Consider the following 17,913-nt stretch of genomic DNA (forward strand, 5'->3'; position numbering starts at 1 on the left):
GACACTTTAACCGACTAAAGTCGAAGAATGACAGTCAATGAAAATATAGGCACTATTTGGAAAATAAACACTTCCCCTGATTTCTACAGCCTCAAACAGTCATTTGAAGGCATTTCAAGAAAAACCCTAAAATTCTAAATGAGCAAACAGAGGAGACGGTGGAAAGGAAAAACTCCCTTTAAACAGGAAGAAACCTGTAGAACCAGACTCAGAGGTGGAGACTTTCTGCAGTTCTGGTTGGGATTAGGTTGGAAGCTCTCTTGAGTGGTACATGGTAGCAAGTCTATATATATATATATATATATATATATATTTTTTTTTTTTTTTTTTTTTTTTGTTTTGTTTTAGTAAAGTTTATTTGAAAATATATAGTAATATAACAATTTTACAAAATCAAGAACAAACTGTTAATTGTTCATAGCTAATAAGGTAATCCTCAGCTACACTTTTTTCAGGTCAGCCATAATGGTGGAGAGCTGGATATTTTCACAAGTGGTACACACTGTGAAAGGTTTGAAAACTACTGGGTTAGAGGATAGAAAGACAGAAAAGGACAGGACGGACAGGCAGATTATTGGGGTGGATTCACACCCTGGTTCGGGCAGGTGGTAATTATTTACACTCCGGTTGTAGTAGGGCAATGGTCGGTAACCCGCGGCTCCGGAGCCGCATGTGGCTCTTTTGTCCCTCCGCTGCGGCCCCTTGTGCCTTGGTCCCACTGCAGTTCATCCCTGAGCGGGACAGTACGGTAAGGTAAAGCGCACCCAGAACCAACTGTGTAGCGCGCTCCAACTACAGAGAGTGCGGTAAAATGTAGGCGGTGTGGTGAACGAGGCAGGGATGTAATGTCATTACACAACAATTGTGGTGTGAAGAGCGTAGTAGTTGCCGTCACAGCTCACGGCAGCTGCAGCTTCACGGCCATGCGAAGCTGTGAGCTTCCTTTATTTGTGACACAGCGGAAAACTTTCTCAATCCAAACTGCAGCGTCCATCTCCTGCTGGATCTCCTCTCCTGTTACTGAGAGGAGCGTCTGAACCTCGTCAGAAGACCACAGTGCTGTGGAGCGCTGACGTTTTAATAAACCTAGTCAACAAAACAACCAGTGTGTGCAAAGCGGCGTATGTGAACAATAATGGGAGTGTTTACAGCAGATGAGATATTTTAATATTGCCGACTTGTTGAGAGCGACGATCCTCACTACCAATCAGCAGACATGTGGATGAATGACGCTTCATGTTCACTGCCACAGAGAGCGGCAATTATTCACTTAACACTAAATAATCCAGAATTACACAAGTGAATGACATTGAAAGCAACACACCACTCACGGTCATGGTTCTAAAAACCCTGATTGATCTCCCACATATATGCGCTGATTTAATAATATTATAGCGGCTTTTCAGTGCGAAACAAGTCCAAATGGCTCTGAGTGTTGAAGGTTGCCGACCCCTGTGGTAGGGGAGAGGGCAACACAAGCAAAAAGCAACAAACATTCTCATAACTTACTTTATCATCACACATACCCATTCCTCTATAGCCCCGTTTCCACAGTGCCCCTTGGTACCGGTGCCGGTGCCGGTGCCGGTCAGGTGGGGGTTGACTATCCGTAACCAGACCCGTATCAGTGCCGCGTTTCCATTACACGGGGAACGGTTTGAAATGTAGGCGGGGTTATGAACGGTTGTGTAATCATGCAGGATGTGACGCCAAAACGGGAGAACATTTTCAAAAAAGTTTCCTGATTGCTGCAGAAGAACTGATTGGAAATGGCTGCTTGCTGGGAGAACAGCGGTTGTCACGGACCAATGAGCAGACGGCAGTGTTGAAGCTCCTCCCCCTCATATCCGGCACATTGTGCCTGGTACCCCAAGTGGAGGGGTAGCGAGAAATGGTTACCAATGGTACCGGTTGGTAACGGTTCTGAGTCAGTGGAAATGCACAACAACCGGTTCCGACCTCACCCGTACCAGCACCAAGGGGCACTGTGGAAACGGGGCTAAACAAAATTTTAGCCTGACCCCTAAACCCACATGCTGACCATTCAAGTCAGACAGAATACAGAATATTAATTACCAGAAGATAAAGAATAGCCAGTAAGATTTGGAATTCCACAATGACGGTTAAGCTAGGAAAACAAGGATACAGACAGGCATTAAAAAATATAGACAGGCTGCATGTTTCACAAAAATTGCAGAGAAAGCTGTTGGAATTAACGCTAATGGCTAACCCACTCTTATGTTAGAATATTGCCAACAGAAACTACAACTCTAAAACTTCCTGACATTGCTTTGTCGTAAAAACCGGGTTCATTCCAAAGGCTACATAAAAGTGTGGCTGTCCTTTTTATTGTTCTCTGCAACAGTTACATTTCTTTTTGGGTAAGGTATTTGGGGTGAAAATCTTCAGTTGTAAAAGAAATAAAGCAATGTGTTGAACACGAACTGTCTCAGCCCTAAAGTTCCATTCCTACCATCCATCTGGATGGCAATAAGATGATGGGGCAGCCGACCCTTCTCATAAAAACACACCAGGGAGTAATTTTGCCTCTGAATACTTAAATTAGCCAGCTCAGCTGTTATGTATGGACAATCAAGGGGCAGTACACTCCTCTTTGGTGAAAAAAGCCCACACTGCAGAAGGCTCGAAAAGGATACCGGTTTAAACAAAACCGCATGAGAGCGAATGATGTTCATTCATGACAAGCACATAAGGTTTAGTACTTTGTCATTGCAAACAGGTAAAAAGCGATTAAGTGTACAATTCAAGTCAAGGACACTTAGGCCCCATTTACACAACAAAGTGGAAAGTGGAAACGCACAACTGTTGCCTTTTTGTTAAAGAAAAGTTTTGCAGTTACATTGTAACGTTATGAAAACAATGTCTGTTTACAGAAACACTTAAAATGATGCAGTTAGCATATTGGGCCACTAGTGGATGCTGTTGGTTCCTTTTGTAATGAATCCACACATGTGCGTAGAGAACAATATGCTATAAACATTAACAATGGGAGTACACAGACATTCGTATGGAGAGATGACAAAGTTTGATTGCTATTACGGTGACTCTCAACTATAAAACTCCCAATTCCCAGGAGAATATGGACTGGCAGTCATGACACTCTGGAGGCAGCCACTGTTGTTCTCGTCCATCAACTCGCGGATGCGCAGTAGCAGTGTTTATTTCGCTTTCACAGAGGTAGAGCTGGAGCAATTTTAAAAAATTGCGTTTTCCCCTGTTTGCATGGTGACGGAGTTGGGCGCGTTTTCAAAAAGGTCAGCTTTGAGAGCTATTTTCAAAAAGTTGCATTGAAAGCGCTGGGTAAATGGGGCCTTAGTTGTGGTTAGAGGGTAACCATTAGCTCGGTGTGTCGGGGTCCTCAGGTTGACTACAGGAAGGGTGGTCTTTCTGGAGAGTAGTGAGGAAGGAGCCGAGCTGGAAGGCAAAGCTTCCTGTCGATCGGTTGGTCGGTCTACATCCCCGTTCCCACCCTCACCTATGGTCATGAACGTTGGGTGATGACTGAAAGAATAGGATTGTGGTTACAAGCAGCTGAAATGAGTTTTCTCAGCAGGGTGGTGGGCTTATGCTTTGTGATCAAGTGATTGAAAGAAACCCACAATCCTCCACATTGAGAGGAGCCAGTTGAGGGGATTTGGGATTCTGATTAGGATGCCACCTGGCTGCCTCCTATTAGAGGTCTGCAAGCAGTAGTGTGAGGTGGTGTTTCAGTCAGGGCCAGCAGTAACAAACTACAACCCCATCCTTCAAAAAAAGTATTGTTGCCTATGCCGATACAGCCAATGCAACAGCCGCACATTATGTCCTACAGTAAATATACAATCCAAATCCAATGTAAGGCCACTATTATGCATCAGTACTTAATCCACACCAACATGACACCTGATCAACCACCACAACACATCAAGACACCACTGTGCAGCATCGCCATCAGATCATCTTCCAGTGTTTCCCACAGGTTTGCACAGAGACGTAGCGATCGTAGCGATCGTAGCGACCGATAGGGGGTTCAGACACCTGCCAATAGGCACGATCCATAGGAGCAAATAGATATTTTAAGATGCACATAGATAGAGGATGAATTAGTTTGTTTATTTTAACTTTAAACAAGGGACAAAAACAGTGTTTTGCCACTGGCAGTAACTGACATACACAAAACACACCGTCATCCAGAAATATAGCTCTGTAATGTTCCTCCATTGTTCTGCTTTTTGGACAAAGACACCTTCGTTTTCACACAACCTCTTTTGAGAAGAAAGGCTTTTCTTATAAAAAGCCTCTTTTGTAGTCAGAAAGGCTGTGTCTGGCTCCCACAAACCTGAATACACAGTATGTAAAACATGGTGCAAATCACATTTACATACATAATACTTTAAGCCTGTACATTTCTATCAACCCGTTAAACCGGGGTACACACACACACACACACACACACACACACACACACACACACACACACACACACACACACACACACACACACACACACACACACACACTCGCAAACATTGCATTTCCATATCTTCTGGGGACATTACATGGATTTACTTTTATATCCTACTGAGCAAATCGAAATTCAGCCAAATTGTCTGCTTGACTACCTTTGGTCCATTAAAATATTTCATAATTATGATTATGAGGAGGTCAGTTTTTACTTACTACCATGAGCCAGTATGCAATTAGAGCCTCACAAGAAGAGAAGACCAGGAGTGCAAAGACAATGTGTTTGCTTACCTTCTAGGGACGTTCCATTCATTTCTTGCAGATTTACTTCCAATAACTCCTACCCTGTCGTCTGTAGATCACTTGTCAACCTTAAAACAAATATTTAACTGAAACATGTCTCTCATTTAGAATCAAATTGTCCCTCCTCGTGACCTGACTCAATAGGTTTTTCCACTTTTCAGGGAAATCACACCGATTTGCCTTCACTTTTGTTTTACTCAAGTTACTTACGAAAACTATTACTTGAGTAACTGCATATTTATTAATTCACACTTTATCGGACATTAAAAGATGTACACACCTCAATATTCAATGACGATCGGGGAATAGGATGTCCTAATGGACATTCTCTTTAGCCCCCCTCCCTCCTTTTCTTTTTCTTTAAAACTTCTTATTTTTATGTTATTTTTTTCTTATTTTCTTTTTTCTTTTGTGGGGAGTGGGGGTGGAAATAGTATTTAAACTGAGCCCTGTACGCTTGTCAAGAATATATATGAATCTGAATTGCTCAATGAAAAATATATACAAAAAAAAAAAAAAAAACATTCAATGATGACACACAAGTGAAAATGGAGAACTCTTTTGCGTTTTGGGTGTCCGTTTACACGCCAACAGTGCTTGGAGTTCGTGAAAAGGCTACTTTTTGAGAACGCCTCTCAAGGTGGACCTTTTGAAAATGCTTGGATTCAGTGTAAAAATTAAACTTTTTGAAAATACTCTGACTTTCTCGCCATTGTTGATGTTTATAGTGCACACGTGTGCGTGTGTGTGGTATAATTACAAAAGACAACACACACTAAATAGTGGCCAAACATGTTGACAACATCTTTGTTGACAACATTTCTGCCATTTCGTGTAAATGGACTTCATTTTCAAAGTCTTGCCATCGAACCACAAAACTTTCCTGAAACAAAATGGAAAAAATTATTCTTTTCACTAGACTTTTTTGTGTAAACGAAGCCTTGATGTTTATCCCCTTACTTTAATCGTTGCATGAGTCCTTTTTAGTATTCCACAATGTAGTTAATACACGCACGCACACACGCACGCAGGCACACACATACACACACACATACACACACACACACACACACACACAGTTTTTGAACGGCAGGGAACTTAACCGCACTTCAGATTTGGTCCCGAGAGAATACTGCCTCTGTGTGTCACACAATGAAGGTATAAATGAGCTCTTCTGAAAATTGTGTTTTAATGACCGTCTGATCCGGCATCTGAGGGGACCGTCTCAAGGCTTATTGTTGGATCTCTACCACTCAGGTCAGCACAGTTAACACATCCACTTTCTCTGTTAACTACTAAATAAACAGCTCCTTATGATGAATTAATTTGAACCCAAACACTGAAAAATTGAAGTCCTAACAAAGCTTTATGCTTCATACAGTGGCACTTGAGATGTACCTCTTAACGAATGAATCAGAAGCCATATACAAAAGAAAGCAAACAAGTATTTGCTGGAAGTAAGAAGTGGGTGCATTGAAAACACGATGTCGCAAACTGAGATAACCCTCTGACAATGTACTAAAAAGTTCTGATGCTCTTTGGAAAACTATTTTTCAGAGGCTTTACATCAAAATACAATCCTGCTGTAGAGCCAGAAGGCTTTTGATCCAGATTAAAATGACTGTATTTAATCATGTTGATGACTGAATGTAGATAGAAAAGGGATGGATGGGTAAAAGAGAGAGAAAACTTCCAACTCTGAGAAGATTTGTAAAGTTACATAAAGCTTTCTTTGAACATAGCAATAATGTGACCTGATTTCCCCAAGATCAAATCGTGGGGCACGAGTTGCTATGGTAACTATAGAGTGTCCCATAGCATGGGAGCTGATAATAAAGGCACTTTGGGAAAAGCCTGCTGGAAATGTGATAGGGGTCGCAAGAGTGATAACTATTTCAAATGAATGGTCAGTTTTTGGAAACTCGCAGCTGTAAGAAGTGAAACACAGCAGCTAGTAAAAGTGTAGCTTTGGGGCTTCTATGTCACATGCTCATTCTCAGAGCCATTCTCTACTGTCCCCCGGTACATGTGTGGCAATGATAAATAGATCTAATTAATTCCCAGTTTGTTTGAATGTGATCTCCACAGTCCAGCTCTCTAAGTGATAAAGCGTCTTCATCTTTTCCGTGGATATAGCGGAAAAGCTGCTTGCTGGTTTAATCTCACAGCTCAGATGGGTATTTGTGTTTGGAACGATTTCCTGAATTTATGATCATTAGTCGTGATGACTAAATGGCATTGTTAACGTAAATGATTAAGGTGTATCCATAAACAAAGACTGAGAATCGGATTTAACTTATCTAAATGCTTTAGACACAAACATGTGGCTAATAAAGTTAGATGAAAAAGCAATATCATAAACACAGCTGCAAGAATTTAACTCTTCTTTTAGCTGTTTTGACAACATAACAGCTCATGAGGATTTACCCTGCAGAGCTCTAAGCTCAGATTTATTCTTAGGGGGAGTGGTGTCCCTTGTGGGAGCACATTTCTCGAAATGAATGGAAAAGCAAAGGCTGCAAAGAATTAACGACATATCAGGAAACATAAACTTCAAACATGCAGTCTAGTAAGAGTAAAGCACAGGTGGGATCTGACTTAAAAAGAAACTGCACATTGTGCCTCATTAATGCATCTTTTCCAACAGCAATAATCCACTAATTTTTTTTTTCAGGGTATTGAAATTTGAGTTCATTTCATGCAATCTGAATCCATATTGGCTTTTTATGAGTGCTATTACCAAACTTACTAAAAGTTGCTGAAGTTACTGAAAACTCATAATATTTGCATCACAGAGCTTGCAAAATCCATCACGTTACGGTCCCCAGTGTCTGGAGAGTGAAGAAAAACTCAGAGTCAGATTTCTTCTGTGTGTGAAGTACTTGGCGTAAAGACAGTGATCTGATATGGACTTAAAAGAACTCCACCTCAGACAAAATGTGGATCTGTTTCCTGAGTAAAGTCATTTATGTGCGTTAGAATAGCTGCGTTAGAATAATTATAATCATTAATTACAGAGTCAAATGTAAACAATTAAAAAAAGTCTTCAAGATTCTCACTCTTTTCTCACACATTGGATTTGTAGCTATTTAGAATAATGAAATTAGATTTTCACAACTGCCATATGAACGTATGAATCAGCAAACTTCGTTAGCAGCTCTTCCACATGCAATTCCAGACACTTACAGTAATTTACAGTACTTCTGACAAAAGAATCAGACTTCAGGAATGCTTCTTATGGCAATAACATAAGAACATCTACCAATCCCTGTCCTTTGACTTAAAGCTGTACACACCTCAACATTCCCAACAGCTGGGAATCCACAGATAACCAACAATATGGCTATTCAATGCACAAGTCTCAGGAAGTAATTGGATCCTGTGCTGATCCTCACATTTTAGGTTTTAGTAACAGACAAGCTATTTCAGATAACATAAAGAAGTACTAACATAACAATTCAGCAATTTAGTGCATGGAGCAAAGTGTTTTCACATGATTTGAGTGTTTTAATATCACCTTTGTCATTTATTTGTAAATTTGCTTTATACTGATCTCAAGAAAAACACAATTTCAACATTACAACATGGACATTTGATTTAATTCTACTTAAAAGAGAAAAGTCTGTACTAAAGGGGAAATTTCCACACAGAAGATGAATAAGCCAGATGCAAATTATTTGTCAATAAGAAATAAGTACTGAGGGGTGTCATCCATGTCATCGAAAACTACTTTTAATTATGGAAAGTCAAGTCAAAGTGACCTTTATCATTGATTCAGACACGCAGTAGCATCAACATTTGATCTCAACCTACCCTCCTATGGTGTACACATATGTCACCAAAAAAAAAAGAGAGAGAGAGAAAGAGAATACAGAGTACATCACCTAAAATAGAGAACGAAAATAAAGAATGTAGGTGAGAAAAAGAGTGCAACAAGATATTAAAATAGAAGTTAATAAAACTAAAATGTGCAGCCTCAGAATAAACTATGCCATGATATTAACAGTACTTAATGAAGCTGCCTGCAGAAAGGAAATGCACAAGATGTGTCCTGAGAACAATCCGGGAAACACCACCATAAAGAATGTGACTCCAGTGTTAGAATATCAGAGTACACTGAACTATCTGCCTGAGCATAAACAGCAAAGGAATATAGAAATCCAGTTCCTTGACCCCTCCTTTGAGACCTGCAGAAGGTGGCGAGGGAGGTAGAACACGTGACAAAGAGACCACCAACCCCCTCGGAGACATTTACATATTACAGCCGCTACGACAGAAGGCCAGCTGGATTTTAAAGAAGCCCAACCGCTCCGGACATCACCTATTCTCCCTGCTGCCCGGTGGGAGGCGATACGGACCCTTTAAAACATCAAGAAATACACACATTCAGTCTACAGGTGGAATAAGCCCTTTGATTTGGACTCAGACTTTAGATGGACATGCAGTAATGAGTATTGCAATACCATTATGTTTTGTGATAAATACAAGCAATATATGACGTTTTTGAGCTTTTTTCTTCCCAATAACTGTGATCTTATCTTGCACCTCAGACACACCAGCTGTGACTGAGCCTGTTTTGTTTTGTTACATTTGTTTTTGTTTGTTTGTTTTTTCCGATACATGTGCAACTGCCGTCTCCACCAGCAGCAGAGCAGGTTGTTGTTGTTAGTCATTTATCATGATTTCTGTGCTTCTAACTTCTGCCCTTTGGCCATCAGGTATGAAATAAGTACGGGCTGTCAATCAATTAACACGGTTGAATTAGGTAATCGCACAATTCTTTTGAGTTAAGCACGATTAATCATACTCTCTGTTCATATTTAAAACTCGGACGTTTTGGCTTTGCAGAGTGTGAATGTACAGTTCATGCAAGCATGATGTATTTCAGTCGGCCATTAGTGATACTGTGCACGTTGATATCGACAAATCTGTGATACATTGTGCCGCCCTACTTTCACTGCTATTCATTTCCATTTATTCTTGAATCGACTCCGAACATTTCCCCATTTCTAACAGCGACAATGAATTCTATCCGGATTCTGGCTGCTGACAGAGCACATGTATCATTCTACCTTTCTAATCCGTGCTCATCAGATCGGTTTATTATGAATTCCCACTCTCAGATGATCAATCATCAGTCCATTGTGCTGTGCACCGCTGCTGAATTGTAGCTGCGGAGATGCTAACAATGTGAACAAATGCAGCTGTGGTTTGGTTTAAAGTATCCCCGCGTTACTATGGCAAGTTGTAAAGGTCACTACATTTATACCCTTATACATTTATGCATTTATTAATAACCACTGAATGAGGCTTGCATTCTCGTTATCCACGCAATTGGAGTGTGTTTAAATAAAACCGTGCACTTTACAGTCATGAATCATTCTTCAAGTTCCCTGCATGTTGATGGTCCAAGCGTATTCAAATCTGTTTATTTGAAGATAGCATTATTCATAACACCACAGTACAGAGCTAATGGCTGCATGAATAGTAAGTAAAAAAAATCACATACTATAAGATAACAGACGATGATGTACAGTTTAGAGTAAGTATATAAGGACAAGCAAGAAAAAAGTGGTCTGTTAAAACATATGAGACCATTTCATATTCATATTCATTGAGAATCTACTAATTAGATTACAGAGATACTTTATAAGTATGCGTGTTCCCGACCACAGAACCATACTCCTCCTGTGTAGCAGATGTTTTACTTCGATGATTAATTACAAACCTCAAGTTGTTGACCGATTGTAAGCCGCTTATCAAAAGTCTCAGATGAGATGATTTGTACAGCTGTCTTCTTCAGGCAATGTTTTGAACTTTTTCTTTTCTTTTTTTTTTAAAAAACAGACGGCAGCTTAAATGGCTTCTGTTGTCTTGATGCATTTTAAATATTTCAATCTATACTTGGGCAAACACTTTTGTTCCGTCATCCCTTGCTGTCAGTTCTTCCATTATTCTCCCATTAGGGGAAATATCACATTTATTGATCTGGTGGACTGCAGGAAAATAATGAGATAATTCAGTGGCATCTCACCCAGTGCTCAGAGGTTGCTTATTTTAACATTTTATCAAGAGCTGATTATTTAAAGAGACTGTGCAAGAAAAGGATGAACCTTTTACTTGTGGAATAAAATGTCATATTAGAAAAATGCACAGCTGACCCAAACAATGATTCCGATCCAAAAACACTGAAAACCGCATTTGTAACATTAGTCTTTTCTTTTCTTTTCTTTCTCGGGACCATCGCCGCAGTCGTAATGCTTCGCACGGCAAGCTGACAGCTGATATCGAGAAATGTCATAAACCCAAGCATCAGCACTCACCACACAATGGCAGCTCTGAATAAAGACCACAGAAGACCACAGAAAAGCTTTCTCTTCTTTAGTTTCAATGTGAAACGCATCAGCGCTTTTGCCATATCCCCATGTCTAATGAAGCTTCACCTCATCCTAAAATCTGAAGGACATTTTACTGGTATTAAGTTCTGCGTTTGTTAAAGCAAGCGTTTACCGATGTAAAACATCCATCATGTTTCCAGTCACCAAAATCAGATCTTGCGATGGCAGTCGAATTAATGTATCAGATCAAACAGTTTTCATTAGAAAGTCAGTGATATAAAACATCAAATCCCTTAAACATCAATGTTTAATGCTGTTTGATGCTCCACTCATATGAGCACCACTGTATCATAACAGATATGATGCCAAAGAGATTTGTCCGCCGACTTCACTTGAGTAGAAAGAATTCAGTGTTTGTCACAAGAGGATGAACAGGGGAGGTGCAGCACAGGCAGAGCTGTGTCACCGCAGCCCTCTTAGTTGTAATCTGACAGATTCCTCCATACACATCTCATCTCTCGGGGACAAAGGAGGCATGAGAGTGGAACGTAGCAACTCATCATGAGCCTGCAGGACGCATGACTCCGTGCTGTAAGAAAGGTGACCCTAAAACACTTGCTTCTCCTCTTTGGATGTAAAGCACTGCCGCTTTTCTCTTTCCTACAGGGTTACTAAAGACACAAATTGCGTAGGCTCCACATAAGTGAGTGCACCTTAAGAAGTACTAGACCAATGAAAAAAAAACATCAAAGAACATTTGAACGGCATGAAGACCTAAGGGGGTCTTTCCTCGCTGTAAAAATTGTTTGCATTCTCAAAGATCTCACAGTACATTCCACCCAGCATTTATGTTGTATTCCTTAATAGAAACTGTCCATGTCACAACACAACTCATTCCTCCACACTTCCAATTAAATCTTTATAAGAACATACAGCTCATTAAAATCAGCGTTATGATGAGACTGGTGCAGTAATGTAGGATTTAATATCCAGTTTTATTTGGGAAGAAATGTAGTTTTATAGCATATTCTTTTTACATGAAGCTGAGAGGCAATTTTATATTAATGAGCTACCAGAGAAGTCTGTTAACCAACAGGGTTGAAAGACCGTTTCACCAGGGTTCAAGACCAAGACCATAAAACAGTAATTTTACATAACTACATACAGCATATTAAAATGCTTTGTGGAAGAAGTGTTTCTGTCAAGTTTTCTAAGTTTCTAGTTAGCACTGAAAATGTTGGCTCTCTTTGTCTTTTGAGGTTTACGTTATCAAGACGCCACAGGAATTGATTAAGACTTGCAAAGAAAGGTTTTGGACTCCAATGAATTTCAAATGAGCCATTAAAAATGCCATCCCCAACTAATTCTTTTCGAGGATCAATGCCCCGTCTGAGGTAATAAGAAACAGGAGCGACAAACATACTGCGAGTCAGATGGTGTCGTCAATGTTTGAATATGTTCATAGATCAAAGGACAAGAATGTACTTATTTTTCAAGTTCACCTAAAAATTATGCAAAACCCGTGTCTGCTTTTCCCCCCATTATGAATGTTTTCCTGGCCGTTTACCATCTGCCTCACACAGGACTGTTTACTCTATATGAATATGATCAAACCTTGCCCTGAGACCAATACTATCTTTTGACTTTCTCCAAACTGAAGGTCAAAAGTGTGCCACTAATTTTCGCTAATCTTTCATTTTGTGCTATCAGCATGATGCAGATATAGCCTAAGACCCTGCGCTTGACTCCCCTGAAACTGCACGGCCCGTTTTTCACACCTTCATCTCACTAATCTGTCCAGAGGATGAGATTGTTAGACGTTTGAAAGATAAAAAATCAAAGAGTGTTGTGCTTCATCATGGCCCTGGTAGATAAGGCCCTTTACTGTCACATAAAATCAGGAGCTGCCTCCTGAAAAACACTCCATCCTCGGGCTATTCCCCACCATCTCCGTCACCGCAACTCCCTCCTTACCATCTCTACAAATTCTTGATGCTCACTTCTCTGACAAACTCTTTTCAAAGGCGAGTCAAACCTACTAGCACCTATTTCATCACATGAGTAATGTAAGAGAGTACATGATGCTGCTGCTACTGTATACATTTTAATAATACAGACAAGAAGGGTTCTGTTCTTACTCCAACAGCTGCCCAATTTTAATATTTCAACAAGCAAGAGTCAAAAATTTTCACTGAGGGCAGCTTCTTCTTCTTCTTTTTTTTCACTCAAACGTGCAATTAATAACCTTTCACATTTCCAAACTGCCCATTTAAATGGTACGTGTGGAGCCTGAGGGTGTGTGCAGCAAAGTTAACACAATGAGGACAGCAGCAAGACAAACAGATAAAAAGGTCTGCGTAATTAACTAACCTGAGGCAGTGTGACATTAACTAACCAAAACATGTTATTTCAGCCATTCAAATCTGCTGGAACGATCATAGACCCCCCCCCCCCCCCACACACACACACACACACACACGCACACACACACACACACACACCACCCCCCACATTGATGCTGTCATGTCACTTGTGTTAATTACACTTCTGCTCAACAGATGCACACACTTGCCAGTGGTGCGAGCACCGACTGCAGAGCCTGTTGTCAGCGTCATGTGAGTCGGATCAGAGTGCAAACAAGCAACAAAAAAATAAAATCAGAGCTTATTTCTGTTTGGATGACAACATTAGCGAGACTTAAGTTTGTCTGTCTGACTCATTGAGCATCAAATCTCAGTCATTCATAAGTCTGACAACTGGAGGAGGGCGCCGAAAGATCGCTCCCTCTCTAACGCAGATGCTTCTCAGCAATTATATAAATGAAGCTGTCAGATGGGTCATGGGGACGTGTGTCTTGGAGGCTCTGCTCGCTCGACCACTGGTCCTCTCATACAAAGTGTTAGATAGCGAGGCGGTCCATTGTTGGTTTAGCACTGTCAAGACTCAACACAACCTGAAAGAAATTTCTTTAATCCAACAAATGCATGTCATCACAGATTTTGCAGAGGAAAGAATCCCCCGGACCCACACTCTTAGTCACTGTTGTGTTTTTGAGAACAAGATTACACCCTTGCATCCTCCTAACAATGAAAGAACATGTTGTTTACATATTTTAGAAGATACCCAGCAATTTCCTCACACTGCCTCGCTCCTCTTTCATCACAGGAGCAACTATATATACTACAGCTACACAGTTTGATACCGTGTGCCTGTCTGGGAATAATGTTTGCCCATATCACATTTTAAGGAAAAACAAAACAAAAACAAACACCCTTCAGGGACATGTTGACTATTAAGTGTGCTCTGCAAGACATTTGTGCCCATTTATACTTATTTGCAGATCTGTCCCTGAAAAAATAAATAAAATGCCTCCCTTGGGTGCCATTGTCTTGGTGAGGCCGTTTCTATCTCTGGTCTCTCTCTTGTCACTACTGATATACATTTTTCACAAGTGTCCCAAAGGCGAGCCTTCACCACCAGACTTGTCATTTTCAATTAGCCGTAGCCTAATTACATATCCGTTGGCTCACGTCAATAATCCTTCCGTCCCAAAAGGGAGGGACAGCTGCAAATTCAAGACATATTTAATTTCAATCAAGGTTAGCCCATCTGCAAATTTGCATTCCATCTCTCACACCTGCCCCCGAGTGGATCCACAAACCTTTTAGTTTTTTTCAGTTTTAGCACGCACTGCAAGCAAATAACTGATTTACATCTGATAAGGATCGAGGTAACCTCCAATTCGAGCCAAAAGAAATTAACACAGCTGTGCCTTCCCTCCCTCCACCCTCCTTCTAAGATATGCAGGTGAATCTACTTTTCATTACTGCATCTGGTGACTCCCGCGACAGGGCTACACCTCCCGGTGAGATGAGCCATCCTCATATGATGTCAGGAAATTAGGCTCAGCGGTGGAGTGGACCCATACCACAATCATTAAATACACACTGTATGTCCACATTGACATTACTCCAAATTATAGGGTATTTTGAATAGTAGGCATGCCTTCAAGTTATTCCTCCATCATTAGGTCCTAATGGATGCTGTATAGCACTAACAGTAAGGCAAAGTGTGATGGCAGCTGTGCAATTTTAGCTCTGATTTATGAGTGCAAAAGAAATATTCAAGGGGAAATTCGAACCTTTCGTGACACGTACAACAAACCATTGAGTGTGCTTCATAGAAGTTCTAAGTTTTGGCATGTGAATCTATATTTGTTTAGTCAAAGGGATATAAAAGGGGCAGTATCTGGCTGCATAGCTCCATCCATAAAGTAACTACACAGCTCGTCCACAATGCAGCATGTCACATAACACTGGGAGAGCATGGATGTGCTCAACTTGCCTCAACTGGCAAACCTTCAAACAATCCTTGGAGTCAAAAGACTTGTTTTCCTTGTGCCTACTCCAACTCACTCTCACACAAGTGCCATATGGTATGTAGCACACACTGGAGGTCAGTGAGGCAATGCACATTCTTTAGTTAAACTTACTTTCATGACATACAATAAATTCATATTTTCCTTCATAACGAAGGTGGTGAAATTGCACTCTACCTGTATTTTCTTTGAAGGTTGTAAACATGACTTGAATCATTTGCAAAGTGCAACAACATTTGCAGTAATTTATGTCAAATTCTGGGCTGACTGGAGCATGCAGCAGACCATAAACCAGTTTCTGTATTTTTAGAAAGAAAAACTGGTCCAAAAGGTTCATCTTTTAAATCTTCAGTGTTGAATGTTAAAGTGACACACTTAGTGGCTTTAAATTAGACGTGCGTCCTAAAATAGTATGACACTGTATCTTCCAGTCTGAGTGGACTTGAAAATTAAGAATTCCCCCAAAGCAGCAGAGGGATTTACTAACAGCAGACAGACCTTTTTAAGCTGCCTTTTTTACCCCCTTTGACAGACTTAATTCTTTATGCCACTCTGTTAATTACTGTCATTGAAAAGAAAATTGTACAAGAACACAAATGGAAAATAAAATCATAATTGAATTGTGGCTTAATAATGCCCCCTCCCCACTTTTCTTCCTTGTGTGAGCATCCTCCAAGCTCCACAGCCCTGGAGGAGGCAGATCAGTAAGATCAAACAAGAGTCTGAGCTCCCAATCCACATCAATGCACAGCCCAACAGTCACCAACACTGTCATACAGAAAACATTCAACCGCAGCAGAACCACAAAATTAGAGTTTGGGTTAATTTGCATATCTGTGATGAGATAACTCCTGTGGGTCTACTTGTGTGGTAAATGATGTGTTAGAAGGCTCCTGCTCTGCTAACCAAAGGATGCACTTCCAAATTAAAAAAAAGAAAAAAAGAAGATCTCATCTCATTCACAAAAATGTCATGGCTCCCTTTGAGCTTCCATCAAGAGAAACTACACCTGAACCCGAGGTCTGTGTTAACGACATTTGAAAACATCTATCCTCTCAAGGCTGCTGTTTTTTTGTTGTTGTTTTTTTTTTTTTGGGGGGGGGGGGGTTCATTGTAGGACACCTTTAATTTAAGCCCCCACATGGGAAGATGTTTCCAACTTCATCCAGGCTTATAAATAGCTTGTTTGACACTTTGCAGCTTGTTTGTACTGTGCCTTAACTGGCTCACGTGTCATTTTAGCTGCTTCTGTGTTTTGTTTTGTTTTTAGGAAAAAGTTGTATAAACAGCAGTGGTAGAATTGCTAAAAAAAAAAAAAATTATTACAAAATAATCCATTTATATATTTTTTACGCAGAAGTTCATTTTTGAGCAGCAGGAAGATGACAAACATGGAGAAAAATAACAAAGCAACGTGAAACACTGTACTCACTGAAATACATGAAAGTAGTGCTTCCTCTGTGGTTTTGTTCGGTGGTGCCCGCCGTCCAGCCTCTCGTCTCCGGACCCGCACAGCGGAATGACGGCAGCCGCACGTTTACCAATATCCAGGGAGGTCCAACGGGTCGTCGTCTGTTATCTCACAAAAGCAGCACATCCCCGAGTGGTAAAACGGCGAGAAAAGCACGCAGATGAGAAGCTCTTCCACTGCCCCCGACGCGTAGCTGAGCCGTTTCCCTCCACTTCTTGTGCGCTCTGTGCGGGCGCAGCCGTCCGTCCGTGCGTCGCGGAGCTGCGCTGCGCTGCTGCTGGACGGAGCGTCGGTGCTGCGCTGTGCTGAGCTGAGCTCTGCTCCTGTCCTCTCCTCTCCTCTCTGTCAGCCTCCACCGCTGCAGCCGGATGATGAGGCTCTCTCTGCAGCGCAGCATCCCAGCTCACTGGTGCTGAGGAGAGAGGAGGAGAGGGAGAAGAAAAAAAAGAAAAAAGAAAAGAAGGTGGCCCTTAGTTAGTTATAAGGAGTGGCATTGCATCACTTTCTGCCACTGCGCGAGGAGAGACGCTGGACATTTAGTGAGAGTGTAGTGTGAGCAGGTCAGCTTCTCCAAGAGATGGGGAAAGGTAAAATAGTTTTTTTTTTCATGTGTTGTGTGTGCAAGGTGATATGGGTATGTTTAGACCGATTTTTTATAATACAAGTGGCAAACATGCTGATTTAATAACACAACTAATGTGCATCCATTTACCACAAAGCACTGTCTTCAGCATTTACCCAATACCTTTACAATTTCTATTATGACACATTGGAAAAGTGCTCATATAGTTGGGAACGGTTTACAAGTCGTGTTATTTGAACTGAAATAGTTTGGTAAGGAGCAATTAAATAATATGATATAGGAGGGAATGTTTTTTTTCCCAGACCCCAACTGTTCCTCAACAATTTCCACTTATGAGAATAACACTGATTTGGCTCAGCTTTCTTTTATGCTATTG

The 17,913-nt window shown here is 40.9% G+C and overlaps 1 protein-coding gene across 2 annotated transcripts in view; it reads right to left on the reverse strand.

Moving 5' to 3' along the window:
• Positions 1-17,375, reverse strand: part of cntn5 (contactin 5) — a 155,391-nt gene extending 138,016 nt beyond the window's left edge. Inside the window, exon 1 of one of the 2 annotated variants that reach the window (XM_080460392.1) lies at positions 16,916-17,375. The gene's annotated coding sequence lies outside the window, so the exon portion shown is untranslated. The remainder of the gene's footprint in view (positions 1-16,915) is intronic. The other variant, XM_080460391.1, reaches the window with a different exon arrangement.
• Positions 17,376-17,913: the final 538 nt, after the last annotated feature.

Source organism: Lipophrys pholis (assembly GCF_963383615.2).
Source record: "Lipophrys pholis genome assembly, chromosome: 3".
NCBI lineage: Eukaryota > Metazoa > Chordata > Actinopteri > Blenniiformes > Blenniidae > Lipophrys > Lipophrys pholis.